General features: G+C 51.5%; 1 pseudogene across 1 annotated transcript; it reads right to left on the bottom strand.

Annotated features, from left to right (window-relative positions):
- Positions 1 to 7,637: 7,637 nt before the first annotated feature.
- Positions 7,638 to 13,142, bottom strand: LOC103645105 (probable bifunctional riboflavin biosynthesis protein RIBA 1, chloroplastic; annotated as a pseudogene). Its single transcript, XR_561626.2, has 4 exons — positions 13,059 to 13,142; positions 10,212 to 10,508; positions 8,370 to 10,138; positions 7,638 to 8,280 (listed from the first exon to the last, which is right to left on the bottom strand). The product of XR_561626.2 is annotated as a probable bifunctional riboflavin biosynthesis protein RIBA 1, chloroplastic (transcript).
- Positions 13,143 to 13,595: the final 453 nt, after the last annotated feature.

The following is a 13,595-nucleotide window of genomic DNA, read 5'->3' as shown; positions in this document are numbered from 1 at the left end:
GCATCAAATTGTCCTAACCTCTGCTTTCCATGTGAATATTTTAGACCCGACCACGGACTAGTTCTGGCGTCAGCATCAACCATGCTGATTCAACATATGGCCAAAACTCAGTATCAGAAAGGGGGGGGAAAGAGCAATAGAATCGACGATTCTATTTACTGCCATAAGAGCAGCTTCAACGTGGAGTCTTAAATCTAGGCCCTAAAATTTATATGACAGTCATGCATTACAGTCTTGCACTACTGTAGTGTTGTTTGTTTTGTTTAGGACATGAACAAATTTCTAATCTCCAACCCTTGGGTCTCAAATCCTGTAAAGTAGCTAATTCAGTTTCATTCCTCCCTCCCGCGTACCTTTCTATTCTTTTCTCTTTCCCGCTCAACTCAGCTACTTCCCATCTGTGCTGCAGATCACCGTCATCCATCTCTTCGGCACCGCGTAGAGAAGAGCATGACAAGAAATGATTTCGTGACTACTTTGCTGAGCATCCAACATATTCTGAGAAGTTTTTCTGACTATTGGAAGCCCTAACCCTAGAATAGGGAGGGGAATGTATTAATAGACTAGATATGGGCCTGGTCCATTATAGTACACCGGGGAGACCCCAAACCCTAATACAGTGCTAACACCCCCCTGCAGTCGCAACTCTATCACGTATAGATGTTGAGACTGGACCAAAAGTCTAGAAATACACTCGTCGGTAACCTCTTGGTGAAGATGTCGACGAACTGCAGCGTGGTGGGAACGATGAGAACCCGAACGTCACCGGCAGCGACACGTTCGTGGACAAAGTGTAGGTCGATCTCCACGTGCTTCGTGCGTAGATGCTAAACGGGATTGGTGAAGAGATAGACGGCGCTGACGTTGTCGCAGTAGACGAGGGTGGCACACTGGAGGGGGCTGTGGAGCTCGTGGAGGAGTTGGCGCATCCAGGAGGCCTCCGCCACGCCTTTGGCCACAGCGCGGTACTCGACCTCGGCGCTGGAGCGGGAGACGACGGGCTGCCGCTTGGCGGTCCAAAAGACGAGGTTGGCACCTAGGAATACAGCATAGCCGGAAGTGGATCGGCGTGTCTCGGGGCAGCCGGCTCAGTCAGCGTCGGCGTAGACCACGAGCTCCAACGTCGGGGATGATCGGAGGAGCAGACTGTAGTCGAGGGTGCCGCGGAGGTAGCGCAGGATCCGCTTGAGAGCGGTGAGATGGGGCTTCCGTGGGGTGTGCATGTGGAGGCACACCTGCTGGACGGCGTAAGCGATGTCGGGTCGGGAGAAGGTGAGATACTGAAGTGCACCGGTCAGGCTCCGGTAAGCCGTCGCGTCGGCGATCGGGGGCCCATCGTCCTCAGAGAGTTTCGCCTGTGTGTCGATAGGCGTGGAGCAGGGCTTGCAGTCAGACATACCAGCCCGCTCTAGAATGTTGATGGCTTGCTGGTGCTGGTACAAGAAGAGACCCTAGGTCCGACGTTCGGCAATGATGCCGAGGAAGTGATGGAGGGGACCCAGGTCCTTCATCGCAAACTCCCTCTAGAGGGCGATGGTCGTCCGCTGAAGTAGATCAGTAGTGGATGCCGTGAGCACGATGTCGTCGACGTAGAGGAGGAGGTAGACGATGTCATCGCCACGTCGGTAGATGAAGAGGGACGTATCCGACTTGGCCTCGACGAAGCCGATGAAGGACAGGTAGGTGGCGAAGCGGCTGTACCAGGCCCGCGGCGCCTGCTTGAGGCCGTAGAGGGAGCGGTTCAGGCGGTAGAACAGATCCGGGTGAGTGGCATCGACGAAGCCGGTGGGCTGGCTACAGTAGACAGTCTCCGTCAGAGTGCCATGAAGGAAGGCATTCTTGACGTCGAGCTGATGGATCGCCCAGTTCCGGGAGAGGGCGAGGGAGAGGACGGCGCAAACGGTGGCGAACTTGACGACGGGGTTGAAAGTCTCGTCGTAGTCCACACCAGGGCGCTGGGTGAAGCCCCGAAGTACCCAATGGGCCTTGTAGCGGTCGAGAGAGCCGTCCGAGGTCAGCTTGTGGCGAAAGAGCCACTTGCCGGTGACCACAATGGAGCCAGGAGGACGCGGCACCAAGTCCCAGGTGTGGTTGGCCAGAAGGGTCGCGTACTCCTCCTCCATGACCCGACGCCAGTGGGGGTCAGCAAGGGTGGTGCGAACGGAGGAGGGGACCAGGGAGGCGTCCGGTGGAGTAGTGGTCGTGTCAGCGGCCAGGATCAGCCGGTCGACTGGCTGAAGGACGTCGGCGGCGCGATGAGTCACCATCGGATGAATGTGCCCAGGATCGCGGTGAATAACAACCGGGTGGTACACCAACGGTTCAGAGCGAGGCTCCAGGACAGCGGGAATCAAGGGGCGTGTCGAGGGGCCCGGGTCCGTGGGTGCTGAGGGAGGGGCGCTCCCGCGACGGTGATATACGAGGACGGGGTCAACGAAGCGAGCCCCGCTCGTGGACGGGGCCGGAGTCGCCGGGGCCGCGCGTGGCGTAGGCGGGGTCGACGGGGCCACGCGAGGCACAGGTGGGGTCGACAGGGCCACGTGAGGTGTAGGCGGGGTCGACGGAGCCGCGCGAGGTGTAGGCGACGGAGCCGCGTGCGGCACGAGCGGTGTCGACGGTGGCACACGCGAGGGTGGTGAAGGCGCGCGGGGTGCGGGAAATGGGGCGAGGCGAGGTGGCGTGGTACCCGGATCGGGCTCAAGGAGGGAGTCGAGATCGATGGGTGGGGAGGAGCCAGCAAGGGGAAACACAGCTTCGTCAAAAACGACGTGGCGAGAGATGATAACGCGCTGGGATGTGAGGTCAAGACAGTGATACCCCTTGTGGTCCGGGGAGTAGCCAAGGAAGAGGCAACGAGTGGAGCGTGGAGTGAGCTTATGAGGGGCAATAGCGGAAGTGTTGGGATAGCATGCACAACCGAACACGCAGAGGTGGTCGTAGGAGGGGGTTGTGTCGTATAGGGCGAAGTAGGGAGTGGGGTGGCGCACCGCCTTTGATGGGAGGCGGTTGAGGAGGTGGGTGGCGGTGTGCAGAGCCTCTGCCCAGTAGCTGGCAGGGAGAGACGCTTGGAAGAGAAGGCAGCGTATCATGTTGGTGGTGGTGCGAATCATGCGCTCGACCCGACCGTTTTGGGCAGAGGTGTAGGGGCACGAGAGATGTAGTTGAACGCCACTAGTGAGGAAGAAGGATGAGCGGCGTGGTTATCGAACTCGCGACCGTTGTCACACTGCAGTGCCCGGACCGAGCGACGGAACTAGGTGGAGACCCAGGCAAAGAAGTGAGTGAGGACGGTAAGGGTGTCAGACTTCAACTGAAGAGGAAAAGTCCATAGAAAGTGGGAGAAATCATCCAAAATTACTAAATAATATTTGTATCCAGAAAGACTAAGTACAGGGGAGGTCCAGAGATCATAATGAACTAGGTCAAAAGCTTGCTCAGCCCTAGAATACGAAGTAGGAAAAGGGAGACGTGTATGTCGGTCAAGCTGACAAGCATGACAGTGGCCCTCAAAATGTCCCCTAATACAAGATGAATCTAAAGTGCGGGAAAGCTTGGTCATGACGTCAGGTCCTGGATGGCCGAGACGACGATGCCAGGTGGTGGAGGTGGTGGTGGAGACCAGGATGGGCGGTGAAGACGCGCCGGCGGAAGAGGGCCGGAGCGCGTAGAGGGGCCCGATGCTGTCACATCGGGCGAGTGGGGTCCTAGTGGCCAGATCCTTCACAGAAAAACCAGAAGGGTCAAACTCAATGGAGCAAGAATTGTCGGTGGTGAACCGACAGACAGAGAGGAGATTGTGAGTGATGTGAGGGGCTACGAGAACGTCGTTGAGATAGAACGGTCCTAGGAGTATCGAGGCACCTACTGAGGTGACTGGAAGAGTGGAACCGTTTCCAACAACAATCGATGTAGGGTGTGTGGAAGAGGACGAGTGTGAGCGAGAGAGCATGCCTGTGGTGGGGTGGGGTGGTAGGCTGTGCCGGAGTCGATGACCCATTCAGAGGGTGGTGGAGCCAACGCCATAGTGCTATAGGCGGCGGCGAGAGCGGTCGGGTCCCAGCCGCCAGCGAACGGGGGCCAAGATGTCGTGGCGGGGGCCCCCGTGGGCGGGAGCTGAGACGGGGCCAGGGTCGTTGGGGGAACGTCGTACGAAGGCATGCCATGAGGCGGTGTCGTCAGGAGAGTCGGTGCCAGTGCCGGAGGACGTGGGGCACTGGGGCCCTGACTCGGCCACATGGAGATGGTGCCGATCCAGGGGTTGTAGATCGAGGGCCAGCCTTGGTTGCCACCCCGGCCGGAGGAACCGCCACAGGTAGAGCTGCCGCCCCCACAGCCGCCCTTGTGGCGGCGACGACCGACGTCGGTGGTGGAAGCCGGACGAGGAGCCGCAATAGGGTGGCGAGTGGGGGCACGGTCGATGGAGTACGGGTGGCCTGTCCCCCAAAAGGCGCCTGAGCACCGGGGGTGGCGCTATAGAGAGCAGAGGCCGGAGTGGGAGCCTCGAGTGTCATGGTGAGCTCCTCGAGGAGGAGCTCGTTCCGCACGGCATGGAATGTGGGGAACGGCACGGTCCGCTTGATGAGAGCCTTCAGGTAGCCGTACCTGGGGCTAAGACCACATAGAAGGTTCAGCACCAGGGTGCGGTCGGCGACAGGCTCACCGAGATCACGGAGAGAGTCCACCATACCCTCCATCTGGCGGCAGTAGTCGTCCACCGAGAGTTCCTTCTGAGAGAACAGGTGGAACTGGGCGTCGAGGTGGAGCGCCCAAGCCTCCCGATTGCCGAGGAATTGTCCCTCGAGAGCGAGCCATGCCTGACGGGCGGTGTTGGACTGGTCGTGGATGATGTCCTGCAGCTCGACGGTGATGGTGTCGTGGAGCCACGAGATGACCACGCTGTCCATCTGGGCCCACGTAGGAGACGGTAGGGCGACAGGGTCGTCGAGGACGTGGTCGGCGAGGGCGAAACGCCGAAGGGTGAGGACCACCTGAGCACGCCAGCGAAGGTAGTGAGAGGACGCCGGGTCCAACACGATGGACACGAGGGACCGAATGTTGTGGACCCCAGCAGCCTGGGCGTGGAGTGCGGCGATGGTGTCGGTGTGGAGCCCAGAGGCATGGGGGTACTCGAGCACCCCACCCGCCAGGGTGGGTGCAACAGGAGGTGGTGGTGTGTCGCAACCGAGGAGAAGAAGCTGGGCATTGGCCAGTTGAGTGGTCAATGCCTGGCCCATGGCACGCTCTTGTTACCAGGCGAGGGAAGCGGTGTGTTGTCGCTCTTGAGAGGCGGCCACAGCAGCCTGGATGGTAGCAATGGTGGCTGCCAGCGCGGGGTCGGCAGTGGGTGCCAGGGGAGCCCAAGTGACGTCGAGGACCGGTGGGCGCGTGGTTTGGAAGCCAGGTGGCGGCTGTCGGAGGACACTGGTCGGCGATGGGCCAGCTGGGTCCACGGCGAGTGCGAGGGCTCCCGTGTATGTCGGGTAGCCCGGGAGGCCGAGCTCGGCAGCGCGGGCGGTAGCAGCGGCAACAGCAACGCTGGGTGCGGTCGTGGCGGCCGCAGGGGCTGCTGCGGTCGCGGTGGGGAGATAGCCGCCGGCGTGGCTGTTGGTGGACACGGCGGTGTAGGGGATGGGGCGGCCGGGGTCAGCCATGCCGGGGGCGGTGGAGGTCAGGTCGGCAGCTGGGGGCGCGCGCACACTAGGGAGGTCCGCCATGGGCGGGATCCAGCGCGTGCGGGCGCTGCTAGGGAAGGAGTGGGCGAGAGGACGTGCAGGGGGAGGCGCAGGCGGCGGCGCGGGCGCGGCTGTATGGGAGAGGACGCGCGCGCGCAGGGAGGTGGGAAAGAGAGACGGCGGCGCAGGGAGATGCGGCGCGAGCGCTGCTGGAGGGGAGAGGTTGCGCGCGCACAGGGAGGTGGGAGAGAGAGCTCCCGACGGCGCTGGGAGGGGAGGAGGGCGCCGGCGGCAGGCGGCGGCGCAGGGAGAGGGGAGAGCCGGCGGCTGGGCAGGGGAGGTGGCGGCTGGAAAAAAGGTGCCTTTATACCATATTGGAAGCCCTAACCCTAGAATAGGGAGGGGAATGTATTAATAGACTAGATATGGGCCTGGCCCATTACAGTACACAGGGGAGACCCCTAAACCCTAATACAGTGCTAACACTGACGAACGTTTTCGGATGACTCGTCGTCTTTTCACTCAGGATAGTTGAAGCTATTGCAAAGCATGATGACTACTTTATTTAAAGAAAAGATGCTACTGGTGTGCTTGGTTTTTTCTCATTACAAAAGGTAACAGCTACTTAGCTTATGGTGTTCCGATAGATTATGTTGACAAGTACTTGCGGATTTGCGGATGGAATAAAGCACTGCTATTGAGTGCCTACGCAAGTTTGTCAAGGCTGTCTGTGAGATTTTTGGAAAAGAATACCTAAGACCTCCAAATGAAATTGATACGAGTAGGTTACTTAACATTGATGAACAACGTGGCTTTCCTAGAATGCTTGGTAGTATTGACTGCATACATTGAAAGTGGAAAATTGATTTAAGGCTAGGCAAGGCATGTATTGTGGTCATGTGAAAGAACCAACCATTATACTAGAGCCAGTTGCATCTACTGATTTATGGATATGCCATGCTTTCTTTGGTTTACCAGGATCACTCAGTTATATAAATGTTTTGCACATATCTCATCTTTTTGATAGGCTTGCTCAAGGTGAAGCTCCAACAATTAACTATACAATAAATGGGCATAATTATGATAAGGGATACTACCTAGCCGATGGGGTCTATCCTAATTGGTCAACCTTTGTAAAAACAATTAAGGCACCAACAAATTTGAAGGACAATTTTTTCAGCCGCACAAGAGTCACAGAGAAAAGATATTGAACATGCATTTGTTGTGTTGCAGGCTCGCTTTGCTATTGTTAGATGCTTGACAAGGTTTTGGGATGAAGCAACACTTAGAAACATAATGACAGCATAATAATACATAACATGATAATAGAAGATGAATGGGACTTAGGTCGTATTGAGGCACCTATGACAAGAGTGATGTAGAAATAACAGGTTGGGTTTCACGTGCTGGGACTTCAAATTTTACAGCATTTGTTGACAAGCGTAAAGACATTCGAGATTCTCATATTCATACTCTACTAAAGAAGGATCTAGTTGAACATCTATGGAACAGGGAAGGCAGACAAGGCACTCGTGGTGGTCAACAGTAGTTTCACATCTATTCATTTCAGCTTTGGAAGAACAACTTTTCTAATTTTTTAGTGCTGTCACTTGGTTGTAATAGTAAATTTTTTCAGTGTGTGATCTGTAATAATTTGTGGTTCATATTTTTGTTCTTAAAATTCAGTGTGTTATCTGAAATAATTTGTGCTACTCGACACAAATCTGAATGGCAGTGTGTGCAATCTGAAACTTTTCAGTTGTGACTGAAGCATCCAGCCCCCAACAAAAGTCATGGCGTTCAGTCCTCATGTGTGCAATTTCAGATTACATATTATGGTTTCAAGTCTGCTGCTCTGGTCTGGTTTCAGCTAAACAGACAATGCTGCTTTCAATTTCTTGAACTACTACTCTACTAGTCATGCAGTTTTCTTGAACTAAACAGACCATGCTGCTTACAATTTCAGAAGCAAAATTTCAACTCAACTTTTACAGTAACCAGAAAACAATGTCAACACAGATTGTTGCAAACATCAAGATAATCTGCTTTGAATGAAAATATGTTCTTACATTACATGAACATCAAGATAATCTGTTTTGAATGGAAAAAAGTCTAAAGTATTAAAAACTAAATAACTATGGCTGCCTACTCCCAAAGCGTCGAGCTAAAATATCTTCTTTCATCAACTGAAAATACTGTTTTCCTTGGTCATCCATTGTGCTCGTGTCAAGACTCAAGTGCCATTATCAACTTGTCATGCTGGTCTTGCTCCAAGTCTACTTTTTTCTTATGCAGCTCAAAGTATCTTTCATCACGCTCCTTTCGTTCGCTCTCAGTTTTCTCTCTCGATTCTCTCAAATTTTTTTACCTCTTCAATGAAAGGATCAGACTCTTCATCACTGTTGCGCCTTTTTGCTTTCATCTTTTCCTTTTCAGCTTTCCTTCCTGCAGGTCTTTGAGCATTGGGATGACTGTCCCCATTTGCATTCCCTTCATTAGATGTTTTATCTTCAGCCCACTTTGGCTCATGTCTGAGAATGTTCCACGCATGGAACAAAGAAAAGGCCTTATTTTTAAATTGATGGAACATTACATTTGCTTCAGCCAGCTACATGCACAAGGATAAAAGATACACCTTAGAAACTTCATAGTACCTAAGCAATTAAATAGAAAAATAGTTATCCATGTATACTGTACCTTATCATCACTTGTCTTCCCACTTTCATTTTTCCTTTCGATACTGTCATGGAAACCTTGGAAACTACTAACTTATTTGTGAATTATACCCCACCGATGCTTCAACGATGACCAGTTACGATCTGACTCAAATGTCCTGTTAACGTTAAAGTACTTCTCAACTCTTTCCCAAAAGTTGCCTTCTTATTGATCCCTTCCAGTAATTGCATCTTTACGTATGTTAAGATAAGCTGACATCAACAAAATGTCTTCAGCTTCATTAAAATTCTTGGATCGACCCTTTGGTTTTGACTGTGAATTTGAATCATTCAATGGTGGTGACTCCATGACCTCATTTTCGCTCTCCATATTTTCTTGGCAGGCAAATACATCTTCAGGTTCTTGGTTCAATAGAGTAGTGTAAAAATATGAGCAGACTCTGGTTATGGAATTAGAATGAAATATACACAAACACAAGACATTCAAAACAGCTTTGACGCTATACACAATAAAGTTTGGTAATCAAATTGATATAATAATGCACATAAGTTGAAGTACTCCACTAATTATGAGACCAAACAAGAAAAACATTAAAGAGACTCCCAAAAATGTACCTGCTCACACAAATATGCAAGGTTCAGCAAGGTTGTATTGGACTGGGGCAACAGAGTGTATGGAATTCACATTTACTCATAATCTCGTATGCATGGTTGAAGTGAGGATATTTTCAGAACCAATAATTCAATTCACAAGCATCGGTGAGCACTACATCTATCAGCACCTACCAGTACAAGTAACCTCACCAGGCCTTGACTTCAATTTCTCAACCATGGAGATCCCAGATCACCATCGATTGAATTCATGAGCAAATATAATCGACTACTAATCTCAACAGAAAGGTTATTACCTATAGTCATCAATCATTGACAATGGATCTTGATACATCATCGGTGCCACTGATAAACTCCGATCGGCATGGTCTGCAGCGATTCGATGCCAAGACGCTTGTCCTTGTGTCTGTTGGGAAGTTGCAGACATACTTGCAGGCCTTCGCTCTGCAGCCACGGCCACAGGAGGCCTGCGCAAATCTGGCGGAGAAGACACAGCTGATGATCTCCCTATCACATCTAGTGCCATCTCCATGGAAGTTCAACGAGGCCAACCTGTTGGCCGTGAACGAGGAAAAGGCGGTGGCCGTCCATCCATCTCGCCAATGCTTCTCGACAGGCAGAGGGTTTGGTTTGTGGGAGAGACGGCTTGAGAACGAATGCAACAGGAAAAGACCGAAGGTCGTGGGGGCGTGGGAACGAGAATAGGGCCGATAGTTTCAAGTCCTACATTTGGGACCAATGAGACCGGAGCCCAAATTTGTTTCCTGAGTTTTTGTAAAATGAGGTCCCCGTTGGAGTGATTTTTTTGCCATGGAGCCCTATATTTTAAGATGCATCTCTTTTTAAGACTCCCATTGGAGCAGCTCTAAGGAACGCAGAGTTAGGCACTCAAGCTTCTGGAGTTCGCTCTTGCACGCCAGCACTGTCATTCTGATCCTGCTCCTCTCTCTCGCCAGCACCAGCCAAGCCACTGCCGTTTGCATGATTACTGGAGCGGCTTCCATAAACATGCCCCATCTTCAATCGCTTTGTTTCCATATAGCGCCTATTCTCGGTGGTTATCGGTGTTAGCAATGGCACTCTACCAAGGACACTTAAACCATAGCCCTTGAGTCCAGTGTACTTGGCAGGGTTGTTAGTCATCAGCCGCATGGTCCTGGCACCAAGATGGCGTAATATCTGCAGAGAAAAAAATACTAATCAGCTCCACAAGAAACCATCTGAAAACAGTTCAAACAAAAGCGGTCTTTACCTGTGCACCTATACCGTACTCCCGCGAGTCAGCAGGCAGCCCTAGCTCCAAGTTTGCCTCGACAGTATCGCGCCCATCATCTTGTAAGTTGTATGCTTGAAGCTTGTGACCCAGCCCAATACCCCTACCCTCATGGCCACGAAGATAGACTACTACACCCCGGCCAGTTTTCTCAATCATGGTCATTGCCAGAGCAAGTTAATTCCCATAATCGCATCTCGCTGATCCAAATATGTCCCCAGTTAGGCACTCCGAATGCACTCGTACTAAGATCTCTTGTCCATCCCCAACATCACCCTGCATGAGTGAAAAGAACCATTCTAAAATTCCAAACATATTGCTGGGGGAAACATGTTTATCATTTAGACAATCACTAGACTAAATTCGAAAACAAAGGAGATGTTTTTGCCTTTTTGGTTGTCTGCAAGCAGATCATATCCGGGATACCACCTCAAGATAAAGAAAATCAGATCTTTTACTCATCCAGTGTAGTGGATGTAGCTGGCAAAATGTCTCGTCATATTGTGGTTCATTTGGGAGCAACATTTTTACACCCTTCAGCCCAAAGCATGTGACTTTACATTCCTACATCATGCAAGGAGGTCCTTGTTTTTCAAAGTTCATAAGCTGCCCATGCACATTCAAACTTTTTGGACCTGATGTTTGAAGTAGTAGCCATCACTCTAATGAACATAACATTAAATGTAGCCATCCTTCTGCTGAACATAAAATTTACTGTGGGCAGAGGCCCCCGGCCGGTGTTCCTGCCCATCGATACCCCTCTCCAATCCCTCATCGATCTAACGACCATAACATCTGGTATTGGCTACCTTGGGTTTCGATCTGATCCTATGGCTTCTGCTGCCAATTTCGTGGTGTCATCCTGGCAACCGGCGTCCCCATCTCCATGGACTGCGCCGCATGTCACCTTCATCACGCCGTCCTGGCAACCGACGTCGCCATCTCTATGGGTTGCGCCACATGCCACCTTCGTCACACCATCTTGGCAACCGGCGTCCCTATCTCCATGGGCACCATCACCTGCCAATTTTGTCACCACGTCCTGGACGTTGGCGCGCCCATCCCCAGGAACAACGCCAAATTTCGTCACATCATCTTCGTTGACGGCGTGTCCGTCCCCATGGGCAACGCCACTAGGGGCAGCCACGACTCAGCAATCACCAGCTCCATCGACGGGCGACTTGTGGACCAACATAAGGGCTGATCTCGCAAAGATGCAAGCCACGCTCCAGAAGGTTAAGCAAGGGCTGCTGCAAATCAAGGCAGCAGTGCAACATGGGCACCACCAGTTGGCGTTGTCCGCACGTCTCCAGACGTCGGCGGCTGTGGGCATACAAGTTGTTGCTCGTGGCTTCCTTGCACGACAGAGAGTGCGGGAGATGCGCCAGCGGATGCTCGAGGCAGCCTTGGTGACGGTTGACCTCGGCACACGGGGGCGCGACCTCGCCCTGTCGGACGGCCATCAGCAGCGTCACCGGGCCGCTATCTCCAAGTCACCAAGTGCGAGCATGGTACGTGTCCCGCGGGCGACGAACTTCAACTCTACGGCAGCGGCGGTAGGGAAGGCACTCCCCTCGTCATCGACAAGGGCGCACTATTTGGCGCCACCACATTCCGCTACCGGCCGCCACGAGAGCGCCTCCGCTGGTTATTGTTGCGACCTATTCCAGGTGCCCGTCCATGTGCTCCCCTTTCGTCTAGATGGAGTCCATGGGATCCAGGTGGCTGCACACGTGCAAGTCCAATGCGCGGAGGGTGTCCGCCTTATCTTATGGGGTCAAAAAAAACATATTCGGAATAATAAGATAAGCCGAGATGTAAAAGGTTTGTCTTCTAGGTTTCTGGTTTTGAGTCAAGTAGACTCGGTCTTTGAGCATCGTCATGCTGTAGCTCGAGGACGAGCTGCTTGTCCAGGAGGGGTGTAGTGTCAGGGCCTAAGGAGGTCCACGGAGGGGCTGCGGCAGCAGCAGCCATGGGCCCTCCAAGGGGGATTAGATAAGGATAGTTAGAGATAAGATTAGAAGATTAGTTGAGATTATTTAGAAGATTAGTTGAGATTATCTAGATAGGTTATCAGTTAGTAGTTTGTTGAGAGTTTTTAGGAGAGTTTTAAGGAGATAAGGATCTCTAGCTAGATAGGGGCGGTCAGCCGGCCTATTTATGTAATCAATGGATGAAAAATAAAGCAGGCAAGAATTAGAAGGGAGAAACCCTCCTCTTGCTCGGTCGTGGGCAGAGGCCCCCGGCTGGTGTTCCTGCCCATCGATACCCCTCTCCAATTCCTCACCGATCTAACGACCATAACACTCTCTTTCTCCTATATCTGCAAATGGGAATGTTCAAAGCTTAGAATTACAATGCAAGAAGTCAAGAAGGCTATCATAAAAAAATTTCACATCCAAGACTCCAAGTACAATCATTCATTTTTTTCCAAGTACACCTGGGGTCTTCAGGAGGATGGCTGGCAGGTGGTGAAGAGCAGAAAGCAGTCTCGTTGTGCTTCGGCGCGGAGAGGGACCAGTGTGAACCTCCGCGGGAGATGCTTCAACTGTTTCTCTCCAAACCATCTCGTGGCTTCGTGTCGGTGCCCCCCTCGCTGTTTTAAGTACAATCATTCATCAATTGGAGCTTTAACACAATGAAACATATGTCTTTAACACAAATATACTAAATGGCCATAAAAATGAGGTGTTTTATTTACCGTTTGTCATAAAACGGTTAGGATCCTAGGATCCAATATATAATAATCAGATTGTCTAAATCAATGAGGAATGTTTTTTTCCTTGAACAAGAACTGCCACTTCAATATGTCAAGATAAAGCTAACCTTATCAGGTCTGCAATTGATATTATCTTCAGGTTCTCCCTCTTTGCAAATTGTTGCAGTTTTGGTAACAAAGCCATGGAGCCATCATCATCATCAACAATTTCACAAAGAACTGCAAAAGGAGGTAACCCAGCTAACATAGCAAGGTCCACCGATGCTTCAGTATGTCCAGCCCTTTTTAACACACCACCTTCTCTGTATTTAAGAGGAAAAATATGACCTGGGCGGTTGAAGTCCTCCGGTTTGGAATTAGGAGACACAAGTGCCAATATTGTGTTTGTCCAATCCTTTGCTGAAACCCCAGTTGTTGTTCCCTCCTTGGCATCCTAAAATAGATATGTTGCTGCGGAAATTAGAAATGGAGGGATAAAGGACAAAAATGCAATCAAGGTGTTAAGAGCAAAATGCTTTCTCTCAAAACCTGATAGTTTTAATTTGTTAAAAAAACTGATAATTTTAGTTTATACTTGCCAAAGTACAATTAGCACAGCTTGCACTATTTTCTTTTTAATACAAAATTATGCAAGTGTTCTTATT

This window comes from Zea mays, chromosome 1 (assembly GCF_902167145.1).
Source record: "Zea mays cultivar B73 chromosome 1, Zm-B73-REFERENCE-NAM-5.0, whole genome shotgun sequence".
Taxonomy (NCBI): Eukaryota; Viridiplantae; Streptophyta; class Magnoliopsida; order Poales; family Poaceae; genus Zea; species Zea mays.
Note: the sequence above shows the minus strand (reverse complement) of the source record. Positions and strands in the feature narration are given on the sequence as shown.